Source organism: Cavia porcellus, unplaced genomic scaffold (assembly GCF_034190915.1).
Source record: "Cavia porcellus strain 051 isolate PalLab524CR breed Dunkin Hartley unplaced genomic scaffold, mCavPor4.1 scaffold_4, whole genome shotgun sequence".
NCBI classification, from domain to species: Eukaryota; Metazoa; Chordata; class Mammalia; order Rodentia; family Caviidae; genus Cavia; species Cavia porcellus.
In genome coordinates this window covers 116869684-116891455 of record NW_026947487.1, presented here as the reverse complement: position 1 = coordinate 116891455, position 21772 = coordinate 116869684, and the positions used below count along the sequence as shown (strand labels likewise).

Sequence of the window (21772 nt, the reverse complement as noted above, 5' to 3'; positions counted from 1 at the left end):
AGATCTAGGAGAGGGAAATGGATTGGAAAGACCAAGGACAACATTCAGGGCAGAATGCAGGAGTGAGAGCTGGACTGGCCTTCCTTGTTTTTTTTCAGTACATTTCTGCAAAGGCTCTTGTTTTTCTGAGGTTCACTACCCATCTTCTAATGCATTCTTTAGCAGAATGACACACCAGGGTAGCTCCGTCTCACTAGCCATGGGTCCTGACGAGGTTATTCACCTTTGTGTAACTGATTTCTCTCATGTGCAATGTGGAATATTAATAGTACCTTCCCATAGAGTTGCTGCAGGGAGAAAATGGGTAACTCCATGTGAACTGCCAAGGATAGAGCTGTCACATGATAAGCATTCAATACATGTCAGCTATTTTTAATGTCATGGGTGGTAGTATTCCAGAAACATCCATCGAGACTGGCACCATTCCATGAACCAATGCCATTTGAGTGTGAGCATTGCCAAGGCAAGCATCTGCCATGTCTTTAAAACCACTGAGGGAGAGCTTATCAAACTCTTTTTTAAAAACTCACATAAAATATCTTCCACAGGCCTGTCTTTTTACCATTTGATGTCCTCGAAGGAAGCCAGGTCACTCAGGCACAACCTGATTTTAATGAACCCTCGCAGGCTTCTTCAGATCACCATTTTATTTTCTTTATAAGTGTTCAAAACCATTGCTTTAATGATCAGTCTGGAGTCTTGACCCAGAACAATGTCAGCCTCATTATAGAATCTCAGAATCCTCTGCCGCCTTTTGAAGTATTTGGAAATAACTTTTCTGATTCAGGTTGCGGCATCCCTCCCACACTTCTGGACTGAATTTATTTAGAGAGACTCGGTACTGTCCTGCAATCTCTTCGCCCACCTTGGGGCTTCTTTTCTATCACTCTGCTTTTCCAAGCTGATGCTCATTTTGCTTGGCACATTTCATCTTGAGAACTGAAGGCAAAGCAGAAGATCAGGGGTTTACCTTCTCTTCGATATCCTTGTCTGTGCTTACCTGCACGAAGCAGGCTTTCTGATGTAACTTTCTGTTCCAAACATAGCTTTAAAGCCCATTTGGGTGTCCTTAGGAACTTTCCTAAGTGTCAGCGCATGTGAGCATCTCGCTCCAGATGTCTTGTTTCTGCACTGTTCTCCGTTTGGCTTAACACAGCACACATTAGACAACCACTGTGAGGCAGGCTTTGTGCCTTGCTTCAGAGATATAAAGGAAAACAAGACGTAGCACCTGCTCTCAAGGAGCTTGTAGTAAAATGGGAGGTGCAAGCTGACCAGTACAAACAGTGTGTGAAGATTGTTTAAAATCTCTGCCAGCTACCTGGAGCCGTGGTGGGTCAGGGATGGTTTCTCTGAGGGCTTAGAATTTGAACAAGAATTTTATTTTATCCACCTTAATTCTTCTTTCCTACTATGTTATCTTCTTAAATCCCATTGGCTGCTATTCCCAGAATGTGCAAAAAAAAATTCTTTTTGCTAGAACAGTATTCATGTAAAATGCAAATTGTCATTTTATGTATTTAGTTTTTAATTTGTTGTAAATGATCCGGTGTTACACAGTTTGTTTTATTTTTTACTTTCCTTCACTAAGCACTTTTTTAAAAGGAGAAATCCATGTCAGTGTAGGAACAGCAAGACTGTTACTCCTAACTCTTGCACAATATCCCGGGCTGTGCATTCTCCATGCCGTTCCTTTTCCATTGTCTCCATGTGGAGCATCCACACAGCTGCCAGGTCACTGCAGAAACATGCTTTATGACTCACTCAGAGTTAGCTCTCAGGAATATATGCCACATATGCCCAGAAATCAACTTTCTAGGTTGTAGACATACAAGGCAAAATAATGGCCCGAACACGTCCCTGTTGTAACCCCCAGAATGTACAAGTACGTGGTCTTATATAACAAAGTGAAATTTACAGGTTAGATGAGAAACTTCAAGGTGGAATCATGATCTTGGAGCATCCAGGTCGGCCCAGTGTCATCAGAGGGTGCTTAGGAGAGAGAGAGAAAGGCAGATGAGACAGAGGCAGAGCAGAGTGAAGATACTATGCTGTTGGCTTTCAAGATCCATGAAGGACTCAGCAGCTATGGAAGGCAGAGTCCTCTAGAAGTGGAAAAGGAAGACAAGTTCTCCTCTCGACCCTCCAGAAGGAGCCAGCCCTGCTGACTGAGCTGTACCCCATGAGACCATTTCAGACTTCTGACCTCTAAAACAGGAAGATAATACATTTATGTTGTTTTAAGTCACTGAACTTTTTTGACCTATGACAGCCACCATAGAAGACTCACACGGGGCTTGTGCCCCATCTCACCTGACTTCAGTGGTACCCGGTTGCTCTAAGGATAGCTGTCCCCACAATGGTCACATTAGAGGTTCTTGTGTCACCGCACTTGGCCCAGCTCAGCTTTCTGGTTTCTGGAGGTCCAGTGGGCTTAAGCATGAATAAGTCTTTTCAAAAGACTTAGAGTCTTCCAGACAAGGTAATGAGATAAGCATTAGTCAGTTTTCCTGTCACTCAGACGTAATACTCAACACTTACAGATAAAAAGAGGGAAGACTGACTTTAATTCATGATTTCGAGTGATGCAGTACATGACCGGCAGGCCCCAAGGTCAGAACGTCATGGTGGAACAAACCTCCATGACCCAGCCAGACAATCGGGAGCCAGCTTTGCTAATCTGCTAAGTATTTCCTAATGCAATCAAATTGACATCGGGATTAGTGATCACAATCCATGCCTTATCAACTTCACACTCAAACACATTTTAAAACCATACTTAATCTCCAAACAAAGACAGCAGCAAACTAATGATTCTGCCTAACCTAATGCAACTATCCTGTGTATAACCAGAAATGCAATAATCCCTTCCCCAAAGTCTCAATAGTCCCAGAAGTTTTCAAAAGTCCAAATCTAACCCTCTCCTACATCTCACAGTAAACTTTTAGCTGTGAATCTCTGTTAAAATTAAAAACCAGTTATTTAATCCCAATAGCACAGGATAAACATGCCCAGTCTAAAAGGGAGGAATGGGGGGGGGGGTAGGAAATAATAGGATCAAAGCAAAACTGAAAACCAACAGGCCATACATTGTCATTTATCTCCATATCTAGCATCCAGGGCACATGATAGTAAAATGTGAATTCCGAAGTGCTTGAGCAGCCCCAACACTGTAGCCTTGTTGGTTGAAACCCATGTGGTCGCTCTCTTGGGCTGACTCTGCTCACTGCCTCCAGCTCTCATGAAGCTGAAGATAATATTCCATATTCCTGATATCTCTGAGCTCCTAGGCTCTTTGCTTTGATCTCATTCCCACAACTGCACACATTGTCCTCTTAGGAGTTTCTTGCCTTTCCTATGAAGCCTGTCTTTGAAATATGGATGAAAGCCTTCCTGACCCACATTGCATTCTGAATGCTGGTAAAACCAGCATCACCAACATTAGCTTCCAGCTCAAGCAGCTCGTGCAGTATCGAGGACCTTTGGGACCATGGCTGCAGTAGCAGTAGTCTCTGAGTCCTAAGATGACTAAGTATAGTAAAATGAATCCCAAGGAATCAAGAGGTCTCTTTGAGCACAGGTTTCAGGAACTCTCTTCTCAAGTAGAGGACTGACTCTTTTGTAACCTTGAATCTGTAATGGTATAATCTTGCTGGTTTCTAAGATTCCCTCAAGGTTTTGTTCTCATCTTCATACAACATACTTGATTCCTTTTAAATGATGCTTAACTTTAGCAACCACAACTTCTTAGACTCCATCTTTACACATGGTTCCTTCTGAGCCAAAGTTTTCTTTTCAAAATTTTCTGCTTTGTATTTTGAATCTAATTCTCATCACAAAGCTGGCTAAAAGCAGCCAGCACCACCCATGACACATCCTAAATGTTGGGCTGTCTTGACATTTCCTCTAGGAGCTGAGTCATTTCATTATCCTTAATCAAAGTCTCCTGCAAAGTCTCAGGTTATCACAAAAATGTAGACAAATTTTCTGCCACAGTGTAATACACATGGTCTCTCATCTCAATGTCAAATGAAGTCATTGTTCCAGCAAAACCTCATTAGCCTGACTTTTACTGTTCATTTTTCTGTCAGCTTTCTGGTGTTCTGCTTAGTGTATTCTAAAACTTCTCTAGCCAATATCTCCAAGCCTTTCCAAATTCCTCCAGAAAACCAGTCCTAAAGGCTCTTAAACTACGTGGTCAGATATAGTCACAGCAATAACCCCACTCCTGGTACCAATTTTCTGCATTAGTCAACTTTGCTGTTGCTTGGACATGATACCCAACACCTATAACTTAAAAAAGAAAAGGTTTAATTTATCCCCTCACTTAAGGAGATTTAGAACACAATCAGTAAGTTCCAAAACAGAAACTTCATAGTGGAATGGTAGAGGAGCAGGGGAACAATGACATAGAGCATGGGCAAGGGGCCCAAGGCTGTACACCCAAAAGCTTGCTTTACTAGTATGTTAGCTATTTCTTAATCCATTAATGTCGACATATCAGATTAAAGATCACATATGAGGAGTGACCTTGATATGATGCAACTGAATAGGCAGATCTGAGGGTGGTAGAGGAAATGTGAATCATGGCTCTTAGAAAGACTTTAAGGAAGTAAGTGAAGATGAAACCAGCATCCTTTGTGAGGAGATAGGCTGCATGAACTCTGTAGGAGAAATAATGATGTATAATTGGGGAGTCATCACAGAGATGGTGGGTCTCCATTCCACAGCTGCTATGTGACTCTGGGAAAATTGTTAGCCTCTATGACTCTCAGTGTTTACTGCTTTATGACACAGATAATAATACTGTCTGTCTCATAGGATGATGTGCAGGTTATCTGAGACCATGAATGTAAAATCCCCAATTCAGTGAATGATAGTTGTTAGCATCTAATAAATAATAATGATAATGATAATATATATTTCATCATAATTATATTAGTTTCTTGTATTCACATCAGAAGAGATAGAATTTGATGTTTTCTTCCTAAAATATGGTATCCCTTGCTGATCTTGCTCTCTTGCCTATAGAATAATAAATCACAAGCTATTTTCATATATTTACACACAAATTATTTTATACATTAACTTGAAGTGAATCCCTTCCTCTTTGCCTTCTCTCACACAAATACCCATCTCTCAGAAATGGTAGTTTCCTTTTGGGGCTGTTCACAGTATCATGTTGTCAGACATGACTCGCTTTCCTACTGCACAGTCTACAAGCATTTTCCAGGACTAAATAATACAGGAGAGGAGAGAATCACAGGGGTTGGATAAATGGCAGGAAGCAGCACAGTAAGTATCTGTGTTGTGAGAGATGAAAGCCTGGTCAGAAGGCCAGAAACAAAGTAAAGGAGATGTGTGAAGGCATTGATCAGGGAGATGAGAAAAGCATTTCTGGAGAGAATATTTGCTGAGAGTTGAAACACAGATGACTCAGAAGATGGTAGAAGAGTCTTCATTAGGTAGGAGTCTGGAAGGGGTGGCTCAGTGGGGACCTGTGTTTGAAGGCTGGAGCTCTGAAGACATGAACCAGTTTCTACTTCCCGGGGCCTCTGAAGCCACTTTTGACTCACTGTACAGTTATATTTTTTAAGAAAAAAAAAAAAACAATAGAAACAAGGCTACAGAATTTTCAAAACAGGATAATAGGAAATTGACAGTGGTTAATATACTGCATATTGTCATCTCCAAGTAATTGCTCAGGTTATAAGATATGCACATCCATACTTGGTCAAACAGTATAATCACAAATGCTATATTCAATGAACTAAGAGAAATCAGCATTATAATTACCTATTATCTTATATATATGATATATTTTTTAACTATTCCACTATTTCCTTCTTTATCCTTTTACCCATCCCAGCTGTTCTTTACTTTTAGACTGCCTTTTTCTCTTTTGCAATATCTATGGTAGATTTGGGGTCTTGTTTACTTTTTCAATTTCTTATACTAGGGAGACTATGATGTTTACACGTGTGGGTTTGATTTATTTCACTTATGAGCATGGACTCTAGTTGTATCATTTACCTATAAAAGCCTTGAGCTTATTCTTCTTTATAACTGAATAAATAGTTCTCCATTACATAAAAATGCCACATCTTTTTAATCCATTCCTTGGGTGATGGGGATTTGGGTTGTTTCCAAGATTTAGCTATTACAAATTGTGCTGCTATAAACATGGGTGCACATATATTGCTGTTGTATGATGGTTTTAATTCATCTGAGAAAATACACAGAATGGAAATAACTGAGTCAAATGGGCCCTCGAATCCTAGTTTTTTGAGAAATCTTCACACTGACTTTCCACAGTGATTGCACCAGTCTGTACTCCCGTGAGTAAGTGAAGAAGAGTTCCTTTTTCCCCACAGCCACCTCCTCCCAGCATTTGTTATTGGTTGATTTCTTGATGATAGCCATTTTTTCTGGGGTGATATTGAATCTCAGAGATTTAATTTGCATTTCTCAGATGACCAATGATGTTGAACATTTTTTCATATACTTATTTGCCATTTGTATTTCTTTATTTGAGAAGTATGTATTCATCTCCAATGTCCAATTTTGGATTGGGTCTTTCAATTTGGGGGATCTGAGTATTTTTCCATTCTTTATATGTTCTAAATAGAAGTTCTTTGTCTGAAGGACAGTTGGCTAAAAAATTTTTTTAACTCCATTGGTGATTTATTTTTACTTCATTGGTGATTTCTTTTGAGGTGCAAAAACTTCTTAATAAGAAATACCAGCTGTTGATTCTGTGAAGTACTTCCTGTGCAGTTTGGTTTTTGTTCATGAACTCTGTCTACACCTGTGTCTTCAAGATTTCTACCCACTTTCTCTTTCTGTAGATTTAATGTTTCTGTTTTAATATTCAGCTCTGTGATCCATTTTGACGTTATTTAGTGAATGGTGATAAACATGGATCTAATTTTAGTTATTGGTATGTGGAAAGCTAGTTTTCCCAGCACCACTTATTAAAGGGGTTGTCTTTCTTCGAGTGAATATGTTTATCCCCTTTGTCAAAGATAAAGCCAACTGAGCATGTTTGTAGCTGTGTCTGCCTCTTCTAATCTGTTCCATTGGTCCTCAGGTCTGTCTTTGTTTTTTGAGTTTTTATTTTGTTTTTGTTGTTGTTTGGTCAGTACCATGACAATTTTTTCCTAGTAGCTTTGTAGTATAATTTCAAATCAGGGATTGTGATCCCTCCTGTCTTGCTTTTATTGCTCGGGACTGCCTTTTGCTCTTCTAGGTCTCTTCTGTTTCCAGTGAATTTTAGAAATTTGTTTTCTAGATCTGTAAGGTGTGCTAATGGTATTTTGATCGTGATTGCATTAAATCTGTATAACAGTTTGGGGATTATGGCCATTTTCACAGTGTTGGTTCCTCCTATCCATAAACAAGGGATGTCTTTCTATTTTCTGATACTCTCTTCTATTTCTTTTGTTTTTTTAGAGTTCTGTAATTTTCAGTGTATACATTTTTTTTATTTCCTTTGTTAGATTGATTTCTAAGTGTTTCATATAGATGCTATTATAAAGGGTGTGGTTTCCCTAATTTCTTTCTGAATCAGCTTGTTTTCTGTGTATAGCAATGCTATTGATTTTTGAGTGTTGACTCAAAATGTTGATTTTGAGTGTTGAGTGTGTAGGAATGCTATTGATTTTTGACATATCCAGCTATGTTGCTGATTTTGGCTATTAACTCTAGAAGTCTTTTGGTGGCCTGCTGTGTAGAGGATCATGTCATCTGTGAATAATGATAGTTTAACCTCTTCCTTTTCTATCCTTGAGGGAGGGATTGTCTCATTGGGTACTTGCTGGTGTCTGGTCACCTACATTAGAGAACAGAATCCCCTCACATAGTATTGTGAGTTCACCCATCTCCTTCTTCACTGTGCTGTGTGTCTATAACATGCTTAGACACTTTTCTAGTTACACCACCATCAGCTAAGATGGTAATCATCAGCAGTGTACCCTGACCCTCAGCTCAGAACACCCCCTTGACAACTGGAAGCCAGGGCAGGAGGACATTGAGAGACAAGTGACAGAGAATGAAACGGGGACTGGCACTCAGGATCTGACTCCTGGGTTTCTGTGATTCCCCAAGCCATGCATGATGCTGGGCACAGAGAATGCGGTCAGTAGCAAGAGTCTGGTGTAGGAACAGATTACTGTGCCTGAATCCCACCTCTCCAGTCAAGGGCAGAAGGTGTAATTACTTATATCCCTCAGGCCCACCTGCACTGGTCTAGTTAGAAGAGCAGAAGAGTAGCTTGCTCCGACAAGAGGTAGAACTGCTAGCAGTCTGGTCTGGCTCTGCCATGTTTATCCCTGTCAGTCCTACCACCCAGAAGAGATGGGCCAAGAAGGGAAGATCAGAAAAGGTAGACATCTCTTCTGAGACATTGGTTCCGGATTTTTACAACAAATGTGCCACTTGAATACACAAATCATCTTCAAAACTCTGCACCAAGTTGGTTAGTAATTTTCCAATGAGACTGAGCTCCATGTTAAATTTCTTGGGTCCTTTCCCCCTCTGGGATCGCTAAATGGAAAAGCTCCAGCAATGAGCTCAGTGTGCTTCGTGGGTGCTAAGACTGAAAGGAACTGGCTTGATATAACCGACTCCCAGCCCTGGGATGCTTGGTGAGAGCCAGGCTATCACACAGAAGTTTATTTACCCTTTCACTGCGAGCATTAAGTCACAATGCTGCCCAGGGAGGACTGTGTGCCTTTTCCTGTCAATGTCTTCTGAAAGAAAACACAAACTGTCTCATATTATCCAGGAGAGGGCTGATGTGGTCAGTGAGTATGGTGGGTTTTGGAGAAAGAGGATTTTAGGAACTCTTGGAAAGCGTACATTGTTTGGGGTCACTTCCTTGGGTCTTGTTTAACTCAGTCTCATGGGGGGTTGGATGACATACACACTTTGGTCATTTACTCTGTATTTAATGGAGGAACTGTTTATAAAATATGTAGATGAAGCACTGGGAAACCATAAGAGGTGGTGGTTAATTCAGAGGGTGGGAGAAGTGAGTCCTCTCCAAACTCCTGGAGAGAGAGAGAGAGAAGACTGGATGGAGAGGGCCACCTGGCTGGTGACCCATAGTGGACAGACACAGGCAACATTCAGTGACCTAGTAGAGAGAGAAGAATGTGTCTGAACATCTTCCCTCTCTCATGGATTTTGTCCGCGGAGCACAACCAGAGGGACAGAGAGTGTCCTGACTAACGCCATAAAGGTGGGTTTCCAGGGCCCAGAACTGCTGGAGAAGGGAGGAGGGGCCATGCGGAGTTAAGTAGCTCCAATTTTATTTGCCAAGTGCTAGACACAAGATGGTGCATGGGTGATGACTAAGTAAAACTCAGAATTAAAAGTCTGGGATGAGTAAACAGTATATTTTTAAGCTTCACTTTTGAGGACTCATTCCAGTCATATGATGCTGAACTGTGAGCAAAATATCTCTTAATCCTCCCGAAAATCTAGAAACTTATACTGTGGTCTTGGTACTCTGTGGAGAAAGCCATTGAGGCTTAAATGTGTTGGGAGAATGTCCAGATGAACTCCCTACTACCAATCCTGAGCTATCCAAACAGCATAAAATGTGTCCTTTGGGTGCCTTTGTCTCCATGAACCTTCTTTCCTTCTCTGATCCTCCCCTGTCAAAGTTCAGGACTTAATAACAGTCAAGGATATGCTTGTTTTTGTTTAATTACCTTATGGCCATGGTCAGGCATTCATGAGCTCTGACAGGAAGCAGTGGTTTGGTAAAATCTCCAGGACTGGAAGTCTTGCTGGCTCCTCTTCGGTGCTAATTCAGGGTTCTAAAATCTTTCAGTGCTGTACATTTAGTGAGCCAGCACAAAACATGGCTTCTGCTCTCCTCTCCTTCTCAATGATGCCCTGTCGACATAAAGGGACCCTGGGCACCTGGGAAGCCCAGCTGGGGTGTGAGCCCCCTGTGATCAGCCCATACACTGTAGACATCATTCACAGGCAGCGTGCAGAGAGGCTCCATTTCTACCAGGATATTTCCCATTGAGTTGGTTCCTGTCTTTCACTTAGTCATCTAAAAATAATTCCAGGAGAAGGAAATAACAAACTTCCATTTTGTAATTTACTAGCACATCTCAAAACTAAATTAGGTCTCAATCTTTCTGAATGATGCTTGAATCCTGATAAATTTGTTCCCTCAAGAAATTTTTATTCATCTTTTCTCAGTGCTGCAGCCTACAAACCAGTCGGAGATCTTTCCCTGGTATAAATCTCCAATGTCCACGCTCCCAACCCTCACCATCCTCCATGATGGGAGGTAAATCAGCTCGGTTCTCCAGTTCTCCACCTCAGTTCTTCTATCCTTGTGAAGGATTCACCTGTTCACATCCCCGCTGCACTTTGGCCCAAGGGGAAGCCTGCTCCAGATTTGACTCCTTTCTCCCCCTCCTCCTCAGGTGACCCATTTCCTTCCTATAGTCAAAATACAAGTATTACTCATGAGACCCATCCATAACATGGTAAAGTACACATATGTGGTCCCATCTGGTAACTTCCTTGCATGCGTGAATGGCCCACCCACTGTGGGTGCTCACTGTCTTTCCTGAAATACAGCATCTTCTTTTCCCAAAACTCTACTGCCTTTTCTCTGTTGAGTTACTCCCACCAAAAGGCTACCAGTTGCTTCCAAAGGACCTTTTGCCATTCCATATGCCTTAGTCTCTGAGCTTCCAATGCTGTTTCTTCCTTTGAAATTGGTCTTCCTATGGTTTTGTGGCATGGCTTTCAGTTCCTCTTCCACACTGTGGACAGAATGCCACTCCTTGACGTCTTTCTGTCCTGGAAAGAGAGGTACTGCCAAAGGGCATGACATCTGAAACCGTATTTCCTTGCCTCAACTTCTACCTTTGGCTCTTATTGCCTATATGTTCTTAAGCAAGCTCTCGGAAAGTTTTAATCTCAATTTATTCATCTTTAAAATGTGAATTATTATGCTTTGTATATTATAACCAATTGGAATAGTGCTGGAAACCAAGAATCAATACTGTTTATGTCTACAAGCTGATGTTTTCCAATATTCTGGCATTCTATATTAGGTGGCTACTGTTGCAAGACAAATTATCCTAAAGTTACTGGCTACAAATAACACAAATTTATTACTTCACACTTCTAGAAGTTATAAGTCCCCATTCTCATTGGGTTAAAATTCAAAGTTTCTGTAGGGCTTTAGTGCAAAACTCTCTTTCCTTTCCCAGATTTTATAGCCAGCCACATCCATTGTCTTGTAGACTTTTCCTCTACCCTCAAAATAAACAATATGGCATCTTTATGTCATTGATTCTGGCTCTCTTTTCTCTGTGTTTCACAAGGATCTTTGTATTACATTGTACCTACTTAGATAATTCAGGCTTATTTTCCTATTTCAAGGCTATCTGGTTAGCAGCCTTGAGTTTATATACAACTTAATTGTGTAACCATGTAATCCTACATAGTCACAAATTGCAGGAATTACAACTAATATCTTTTTGAGGAGGCCGTGATTTTGCTTACCTATTGGAACTACTTTCCTATCCATCAGTTTTTTGGACAATCAGCTGAATCTCGGTGGCTTCAACTATCAACTCTTTGCAGACTTTTTTTTCTGATCGTCAGCCCTGTCTCAATCGTACTGTGGTTTAAGACCTCCAGTGAATTACAAGTCATCTACTCCTGCCAATGCTTCAGAATCCCATAACAGGTCTTTCTCCTGGTGACGTTCAATCTATGAATAGCCCAAGTTCTCCCAGGTCTTCCCATGTGTATCAAAAAAGAAACACTCTTTCTGTCAACTTTCAGTGAGCAAACTACATTTAAAAAGCCTGGGTGGACTTCTCCATCAACCCAAGGAAAAGGGTGCTCCTTTCAACAGTGGCTGTCACATTTCCAAGAGTAGCATTTAGGAGAATATGCTTCATAGATTCCCATGTACAGCAAGGATGAATGACTGAGGGCCCAGGTCTCACACCAAAAAGTCCACAGCAGTGTTCAGAATGATGTCAGGCTACTTATTAGCTGCTATCATCAGTGACAGCAAAGCAGGGACACCAAGGCAGGTCTGCTCTGGGAATATTAGAACTCACCCAACAGTTGATTTTAGGCCTAGGGTTCGCCTATCTTTTCGTAGGACCTGCCTAGACTCCAGGGCAGTCCAAAGGCTGGCTACCTAGCCTTATTTACCCCCATACTTTACCCTGGGTCAGACTTGTATGTTGGTTCAATGTTTTTCTCAATTTCCTTCAGCTTCTGCTTGATTTTCTTCCACTCAGGTGTTTACCCTAGTTAAAAGGAATCATTGTTCTTCAACCCCATCTGTGTCTGCTTTGCAGGGGATCTAGATTAACATGTTACATGTCTGAGTTGGAGGGCTGAAGTGTCAAAAACTGATGATGACACCCACTTGTCTTGAGTTACAAGAAGACGCAGAGAATTTATGATTCCCGGTAAGAAAGAAATCAGACAATGCAAACTTCCTGGCACCAACAGAAGAAAGTGGGAGGCAAATGAGATGTTTTAGAAACAATAAAGGGATCTGTGAGACAGGACTACTGTGAGATGATGTCATGCTTGACATAAATTGACAATTAGTTGACTAGAGATTTGGGAACAGCTCAGCAGAGGAACATTCATGAGAGACACACACGCAGAGAAAAATTGAACATGTAGCAGTACAAACACATGTGCTCACTTTGGTGTGTCTCTAAAATATTCTGCCCCAGTCTCCTGTCAGCTCTTGATGCTGACGTGATCAGGGGGTGGACTTGTTCAGTGAGCTTCCTCCAAGAGGAACCATTGGTAGAGGCTACCACAAAGCAGAATTAGTTTGATGTAAAGAGAACTTTTCCCACAGATATCTCATGGTGAGTAGCTGGGACACTCTGCTGTACAAACAAAGGAATTCTTGCCATCGTGACAAACAGGAAAGGGCAGTCACACGACCTCCCATATCAGAGATTTGTATGGACTCACCATCCATCTGAGGGCCTGTCACATCAGATTCCCAAACATGGAAGAATATCTAAATAATGTGGGAAGAGGGGGGAAATGCCCACATGTTCTAAATATGGATCTCAAAAAGGAAGCATTGAGAACTTAGATTCAACTATAACAAATTCTTCCCCTACAATTCTATTGGCCAATCTGGTTTTCCAACTACATTGCTTTAATAAGAAAAATTCAGAGAACTTTGCAGGTCTTAGATACAGTTTACTAGTAATTTCACACTGGGAATTGTTTATGCTGTCGGAAGTTGATTTGTTTATTTTAATCTACTTGGGATGTACATCAGAAACTAATGGCTGTAAGTTAAATTTTGGCTCTAATACTTATTACCTGAGTGAGACTTTGAGCTTCTCAGAACCTCATTTTTCCTAGCTATATGACAAGAATAATAACAGCACTTCCTCAAGATTTATAACAAGGATTTACTTGGACACTGATAGCCATGTTTATGGTCAGTTCTCTCTCTGCCTGTTACTGCTTTAAGCACACCTCTTAGGTCAACTATTTCTAATAATTCTTTGAGTTTGGTTCAAGTATGGCTTCCATTTGTAGATGAAAAAATGAGGTCCCAAGAAGATAAATAACCTGCTGATGGTTGCACAACTAATATGGAATCAAGCTGAGATATAAACCTAGACAATTACCTGGAATCTCCTCTTTTTAAGAACTCTGCTATCCTATTGATGTATGGAGCTCGTCACCCAGAGCCTGGAACATACCATGTGCTCCAGGAACTATTAGCTAATGTTATAATCACTGCTTTTACCTGGAGGCTTAGACTGCAATTGTCACAACCTCCAGCATCTGCCCTTTCCTCCTCCTATTCTGCTCTGATAACTAGAGCACCAGTGTCTTCACTGTGTGCTCTGCCTGTCTGCGTGATGGGAAGGTACCACGCATTGAGGCAGTAATTACGGATTCTGGGAACATCAAATTTGGAACCTGTTCCTGTTGAATAAGGTCAGTAAGTGGTATTATTTGCTGTACTTCTCATAAGTTTGAAGAGGAGTCCTTACAGAAATAAGATATGAGCCCTTTAATCCTAATGTTCTTTTACTTCTGTAGGACACACAGAAGTGCCCCGGGAACTCTAATGTCAAGGAGAACTTTTTTGGAATAAGAAGGAGGGGGAGTTAAAAGACATCTCTATTGTAGCAAAAAGAAATTAAGGGGGTGATTCATCCTATTCTGTGGGGGAAAAGAAGAACTCAAAGATCTTGAAATATGTGAGACTTTATACTTAGTTTTAGAGGAAAAAGGTACCATCAACTTTATAATCTAAAGCCTCCAGTGAGGATAATAAAAGGTGCTTTGATGACTATATTCTTTTGCTGTTTTCCAAGCTTTCTCCCTCATTTTCCTGACACAGAAATTCTGGCCCAGGCCCTTTAGAGATAAATGTAGTTTGGGGTAGTCAGATTTGGGTGTAAGACAGGTTTTGCCGCTCTCCGTTTGGGAGGTTTGGGCAACACCTTATTGTCTCTGTACCCCACTCTGCTTCCGGAAATGTTGACAACACACATTGCAGGGATTCTGTGGGACCAAACGGGGCACTGTGTAAATGCAGGTTGTGACTGGCTGGGAGCCCAGCCGCTCACTCTGTGGATATTGGAGATGCTCCTGTGATGATGGGAGTCTTCCTATCTGTGCATCTGCAACTCAGTAGCCCTTAGAAGCGGAGTGTGTCACAGAACTGACTTCTGCTGGGTTCAGTGGTGAACCTTTGACATTTGAATCAGTGAAAACAAGAATGATAATTGATGAAAGTGCCTATCAGATAGCTAGCATCCACCGTAAGTATAGGCAATCCACTCCACAAAAGCCCTGTATCAGATCCTTTAGTTTGCCATATCTCAGAGTCTTATTGTTCCCAGCGTCAGCAAATACCTCAGAAATTTAATGCTTTCATAAAGCAAGCATTCCTATCTTGCCCTCACATCTGAAGGTTATCTGGAATGCATGTGACCAAAGCTGGAACTCAGGTGGATTTAGCTCTGGACCACGAGTTGGGCTTATGGATGACTGCTTCTTGCATTTCTCATTTTTCTGGTGATAACAGAAGTGCAGGAAACAAGCCCGCCCATGCAAATACACCTCAAGTCTGCGATTGAATGATGTGCAAGAATACCTGTGGATCAAAGCAAGCTGCAAACTGAACTCAATTATGACATCATGGGGAAGGATGAATGTGCCCAAATAGTGCAAGGGAGTGACAATAGGACCATGGCTCCTTCTGCCACCCCTGGAACTCCACATGCCCTAAGTAGTCTAAACCTTTCTTCATTAGGTTCTTTCAAATTGTGGAGGTCAGACTCAGGTGGTGTAGGTGACTTCAGTCTATGAGAATGTCACCTAGAGCATGAAATGGCACGTGAGACACCATCTGAGTCTTCTGGAATGATAATGTAGTATTTCACTTTACAGAGACCAAAACCCACGTGTGTGCTCTGTGATTGGCACAGCATAGCTGCTCAGGGAATGTTTACTGAAAGGCCGCATGAATGACCCAGGAGCTTAGTGACTGCTCACCTGGTCACTTCCAGCAGTGCCCTCCATTGCCTTTCCTCTGTGGCCATCAGCACAGTCATGATTCAGCTTCTCCATCTTTATTCTTTTTTAAATTGTTTTATTTTATGGCAAACAGCAAAATGAAATTTCATAAAATAATAGAATAACAATAGTTAACACACTGCATATTGTTATCTTCAAAGTAGTTACTCAGAGTACGAGATATAGACATAAATTCTCCAAATGATACAGCAAAACCTTTCTTTTCAATGAACTAAAAGAAACTACTAGGATAACTATCTTGTATTTTTTTCCTTCTTCCTTTCTTTCCCTTTTCTCCCACCCTAGTTCTTCTTTCCTCTAGAACAATTTCTTCCCATTTCACAATATCTATTGTACATTTTGCCTAAGTTATTTCATTTATAACTTGGGTGTCAAGTTGTACCCATTTACCTATGAAAGTCTTACGTTTATTCATCTTTATGACTAAGTAGTACTCCATTGTACATCTTTTTTATTCATTCTGCAGTTGATGGGCATTTGAGTTGTTTCCAAGATTTAGTTATTACAAATTGTGCAGCTGCAGTGGGCTGGGGATTTAGCTCAGTGGCATAAGCACTTGCTCAGCAAAGTCGTGAGTTCAATCCCTGGTTCCAAAAAACAATTCTTAAAAATTGTGCAGCTATAAGCATAGGTGCACATGTATCATGTGTTATGATGCTTTTAATTCTTCTGGGAAAATACCTAGAAGGGGAATAGCTGATTCAAATGGGACCTCTAATCCTAGATTTTTAAAAGGAATCTCCTGTCTTAGTTATTTGTCTCTCATTTCTAAGACAAAATACCTAATGCCCCAAATTAGGGAAGGGAAGGTTGATTCATCTTACCATTTTGGATGTTTCAGTCCGTACTCAGCTAGCTTCAAGGCAGGGTGGCATGGCTGAGGGGAAGCTGTTCATGTCAGCTGCGAATGACAAGAGTAAAGAGGCAAAAGAGACAAATCACGTGCCTCCTTCCCACCCTCATGTTGTGTGTTGGCTCTGCCCCCGGGGAGGTGCAGCACTCAGGACACCAATCCCCGTGCTAGACAATGAGCCAATCACAAATGCTAGATTCAGCTATGTCAATGATTGCATGAGGCTGGGGGGCATCGGAACACAAACCATAATATCTCCATACTGATTTCCAAAGTGGTTGCACCAGTCTACACTCCCACCAACAGTGGAGAAGGGTTCCTCTTTCCCCACATCCTTTCCAGTATTTGTGATTGATTGTTTTCCTGATAATAGCCATTCTTTCTGGCCTGAGATAAAATCTGTGTTGTTTTAATTTGCATCTCTCAAATGACTGATGATGGTAAATATCTTTTCATATTCATTCTTACTTTTTTAAATTAATTCACCTTTTTTCAATTATTACTATATCCCTTAAATTCTCACAGGAGGGAGCAATCTATTAGTTTGGTTAGCTGTCTCTTAGTCTATTGGGCACAGCTGCCCATATGATATGCTGCCTTCCATAAGTGAAGGCTTCTTGTCCCATTTCCCATCACTGCTTGTGTCATGAAGAAGGCAGGTGCACCCAAGAGGTCCATCAGCTGCATCCTCAGCAGAGTCCTCTGGGTTTTCCTATCACTTAGAGATTTGATGCCTTACATCACGTTGGCCTGCCTTTGTCTCTTTTTGCAGGGCTGCAGCCTGTGACTTGAAAGGCAAACCCCTCTCTAGCACTGAGAGGACTTGTCTCCTCCAAATGGATAATCACAGTCTAATGAACCAACTTCCCTCACCTCATCATTTCCTACCCCTGGCAGCCTACAACTCACCACTCCTAGCAGAGCATTTTCTGCTAAAAACATGGCGCCATCACCCCCAGCAAAGGCATGGTTATCTTTTCACATCCTCTAGCAGTGATCTTCTTCCCTAGTTCGCTGGAGACCCAGAGGTGGGCCAAAGCTGAAGTTTGTAAGTGGTGTGTATGTGGGAGTAAGAGAGGGCAGCATGTGCTCGTTTTAGTATAAAGAAATAATTTTAGGGAATGAACCACATTTTGAGGATCCCGGGTGAGAAGCAGAGAGGGAATTTTTTTTTTTCTGGTAAATCAATAGAAGATGGAAAGATAAGTAGCAAGCCGTGGTGTGAGGTAGAAAAGTTGGAGGTTGGTGCTAGAGGGCCAGAGCTTCAACATCATGGAAGATTCTGGTAGATCTAGAAAGGTTCAGAAAAGGAAAGAAATAATCAAGAACAAATTCAGAATTGAATCTGAGTGCTAACTCAGTCTACGTCTTTGTCGGCCAACACAGGAGCTGCTCAGTGGCTAAAGGACAAAACAGCAATGGTATCAATCAAGACACCGTGTAGACTACAAACTCCTGAGGTCTTGTGGTCTCACTCTTTTTTATCCTGGAGACACCAGGCAAAATCTGAGTGAGCTGTGTTGAAAATAAATGAATTAACATGTTGACCAATGAACAAAATAGTGCCTTGCTGAGTTTGGGTGACCCTTGTACTTAGCAGAATAGATCAACTTTATAACACATACCAAGCTAAAAGAAGGGAAAGGAGAAAAAGAATGAAAAATGAGGGACATTTTCCATGTATTCAGAAAATGGCAGAGTGAGGGGTCAAAACAAGAAAAAGGCCCCCATGGGATGGAGCTGTAATTAAAATTTATTTAATGTCAATAATCTCCGTTTTTGAAGCTTGTCTGACGGTGGATATATGGTCCTGCCTTTGACAAGGCAGGATTGTGTGTGGTGGGGAGTGTGAATGGAGAATCCTGTGAGCTTATTCTGGGGGGCATGATACCATGCTTGGCCAGCAGAGTGGCACCTGGAGGTTGGGAACCCAGTCACATAGGTTTTCTAACATCCACAGAACTCAGGACCTAAAGGAGGCTGTGGCAGCCAATGAAGTTCTGGAGATGGGCATTTTCTTTGTGTTATGTGAGGAAATCTCAGTGTTTCTGCTGGATCCAGCGTTCAAGGTAATACCCACCTCTGCACCTCTGCTGGTTTGCTTAGCATAGCTTGCCGAGCTAGAAGCCATGTTTTTATCTGCATCCTGATCAAATTCTCTTGAAACAAATATTGTGAATTATATTTAAGCTTTAATTTAAGCTCTAGTTTCATGTGAATCTGGCCTTGTTAACATCCCTAGGCTCCAGTGTAGAAACCCTCAGCACCTCTCTGCACCCAGATTCTCATCAGTTCGTCCCCCCTCTACCAGCTGCCCTCCGAAGCCGTTTCTTACCACCTAGGTTTTGAAGCCTGGACTTTTTTCCTTCTTGACCAGTGGCCTCATTTCAACCTACCTAGAGACTTAGCTGCACACCAGATCACATCATGTTTTGTTTTTTCTTTCTTTGTCTCTATGCTCCTCATTCTCCAACAATTTCTCTTCCTCACTGCTCCAAATCCAATCCCTTCTGGATAGAGGTCAAGAAGCCAGCTGTCAATCACTCTGAAATTCAGCGTTTCCAAAGTTCACCTTTGGACTGGATCTCTGTTGCTCTGTAGAACAGCAAGTATTCTAGAAAACAAATGCAAACTGCATTTCAAAAAGAACAGTGATGTCTTCGTGCTCAGATTTCAACTCTTCACTTCAGGTACCACCAATTGCAAAGCCCTTGTCCACTCTGGCTTTTTCTCTCTTTCCTGACTCGCTCAACTCCAAGTTAGCATTTATCAAGCAGCCAGTTCTGGGCAATCCCTCATCCTGCTGCTCTCTCTAGGTGATAATTTATAAAATGCTTCCCTTGGCACGTGGGTAGCTGAAAGGCATTATTGAGGGGAAACCATGATCCTTGCTCATGGTGATCTCAGCCAACTGCTGATGTGGCATTACACATGGCACAAGGTGCCCCCAAGAACTGCTGATTTTGGCAATAAAAACTCTCATGCCTTAGAGCAGGGAGAATTAAGGAAGTTTGAACACAGCTGATCTTAGCCTTGAACATAGTACAGAAGGGGACGGAGAAATTTAAAAATTTAATTCTATCAATTTAGCAACCCACATTATATCATTTTCTAGGATGTGAATCTGGAAGGGTATACAAATTTAATAGAAAATGTGTCAATTATCATAAAGAATAGGCCATGCACGGGCTGACTGGGGGACAACCAGACACTAGCCCTCTCCTGTGAGCCTGTGCCATTTGTGGACTACAGGGGAGGAAACAAGATGTCTACAAGAAGCTAAGACCTCTGTGGGTCAGCGCCATGTGTGGATCAACTGGGGGAGAACCAGATGCCAGCCCCTTCCGACATGAGGGCAGGGACAAGAGGAGCCAGTGTTACCCTCTGTCCTTAACCCCCTCCATAAGCAACCAGCTGGTCTGGAGAAACACAGGCTGTGATGATAGCTATTGAGGTAAAATACAACTTAATGCTTGTAGTGTTTAGTGTTTCACTGACTTTGCAGACCTAAAGCCAGTAAGTAGTCTGATCATCTATTCAGAGGATAACAGTACTCAATATAGCATATACAGGGCTCTCTTTCTGAAGGTGGTAGCTATTGTTAATTTCCTATTACCTTGTTTCAAAACTCCTGTTTTGTTTGGTTGGGTTTTATTCTGTTTTATTTTGTTGTATCTGATGGCAGGGGCAGCTATTTTGAAGATAACAAGATATATTATGGTAGTCATTTTGGGTTTACCATTATCTTGTTTGGAAGTCCTGTATTGCATTCATTGTTTTGTTTTTATTGGTTCTATTCTGCTTCAGTTTTGTTTGATTTTTGCTATGTCCGAAGATATGGGCAGCTATTTTGAAGACAATATGAGGCATTATGGTAACCATGGTTGATTTCCTAGTACCTTTTTTGAAGTCCTGTCTCACTCACAGTGGCTTGTTATGATTGGCTTCATTCTGTTTTATTTTGCTTGGTTTTATTCTCTCTAAAATAAAATTTAAAAAAGAGCATATGAGTTGAAGGACCAATCATGCAAAAAAAAATTGTAGAAATGAAACCACTGCTGGCAGGTCATACAGTAAATCTGTGGACAGAACAGCATTACCTGGAAAGGCTGCACTGAAGGACTTCTCTCCATCATATGGTAAGACAAAGTGGTAACTCTGGATGGTGCCAGCCTGGTCTTCATGTGGAAGTGAGCTCTAGCCCAGCCTGTGCCCTGAGTCAGGTGGGGAGGCCTGGGTCTCTCTGAGCTGTGGTTTCCCACGTGGCATGAGAAGGTTGGCATGGAATTGGTGGTTCTCAGACTGTGCTTCCGCATCGCCTGAGATACTTGTGCAAGTGTTAAAGAAAACGCAAACCCATTTCTGAGATTCCACCTACTGCATTCTGATGTACACGATCAGAGTTAAGTACGTGTGTAGGTGTATCGAAAAGCATCTTTGGGCTGGTGTCCCGTGTACAGGGAACTTGATGGTGTACTTAGACAATGACGAGTTCGCACCGTGTTGTGGATTATCTTACACTCCAGTCGATCAGAATTTTGCAGTGTTCCAGAATTATATCCCCTAGACCTAGCACCTAGATCAAACATTTTCAGCTGAATGTTCCCAAGTGAAGAACTTGGTTTGCTTTTACTAAAGCAAGTGCTCCACTTAATACTAGGTGCCAAAGTGGTTTCACACAGAACAGTTTTCATGATTCTTGTCATCAGGAAATTACAGTCTCCTTTAAAGTAAAGACAATAGCAGCTAATCCATAAAAATGTATGCAGTAATGGCTAGAAGAGGCAGAAGGAGAAGCTTTCACGGTGGGGATGGTAATCAGCGACTGATAGAACTCAAGCTGGTACTAGCCAAGTCCCAGGGCAGGGAAGAACTGGAACCTGAGGGGTTTCATGGGCCCCTGTTGAGACCACCCCTGTGTCAACCTGCCACAGGGTCCTCAGAATCTGGGGGCCAGCGTGGAATCCTCCCTGGACAGGGCTTAGATGGGCCATGCTGATTTGTCTTTCTTTACCACTTACTAGGAATGTCTTCCTCTGGCCACACTTGTTCTTAGTTAGTTAATACAGTTAACACAGGACCTGTCTGTACTGCTCATGGGATGCGTTTCCTTCTGGTAACATCATTTAAGGAATTTACATTTCCCTCCCAATACAGTCTAGGCTCCGCCTTTCCAGACCTCTTGGGATCCTCCGTTGGTGTTGCCTGTACAACTTCTCCCTGAATTCAGAAAACCTTTTACACTGTGCAGAGACACTTGTTCACCTATCACTACTGATTTAAATTGTTGAAGACGTTTAGCAAATATTGGCTTTT

The 21772-nt window shown here is 41.7% G+C and overlaps 1 protein-coding gene and 1 long non-coding RNA gene across 4 annotated transcripts in view; one reads left to right on the top strand and one right to left on the bottom strand.

Annotated features, from left to right (window-relative positions):
* Window positions 1-21772, top strand: part of Cdh13 (cadherin 13) — a 1022569-nt gene that overhangs the window by 312755 nt on the left and 688042 nt on the right. The gene's annotated exons all lie outside the window — the stretch shown is intronic.
* On the bottom strand, window positions 416-20502 carry LOC134475812 (uncharacterized). The gene is made up of 4 exons (XR_010047081.1): window positions 20356-20502; window positions 18853-19070; window positions 16428-16504; window positions 416-1992 (listed from the first exon to the last, which is right to left on the bottom strand). It is a non-coding gene; the product is annotated as an uncharacterized LOC134475812 (long non-coding RNA).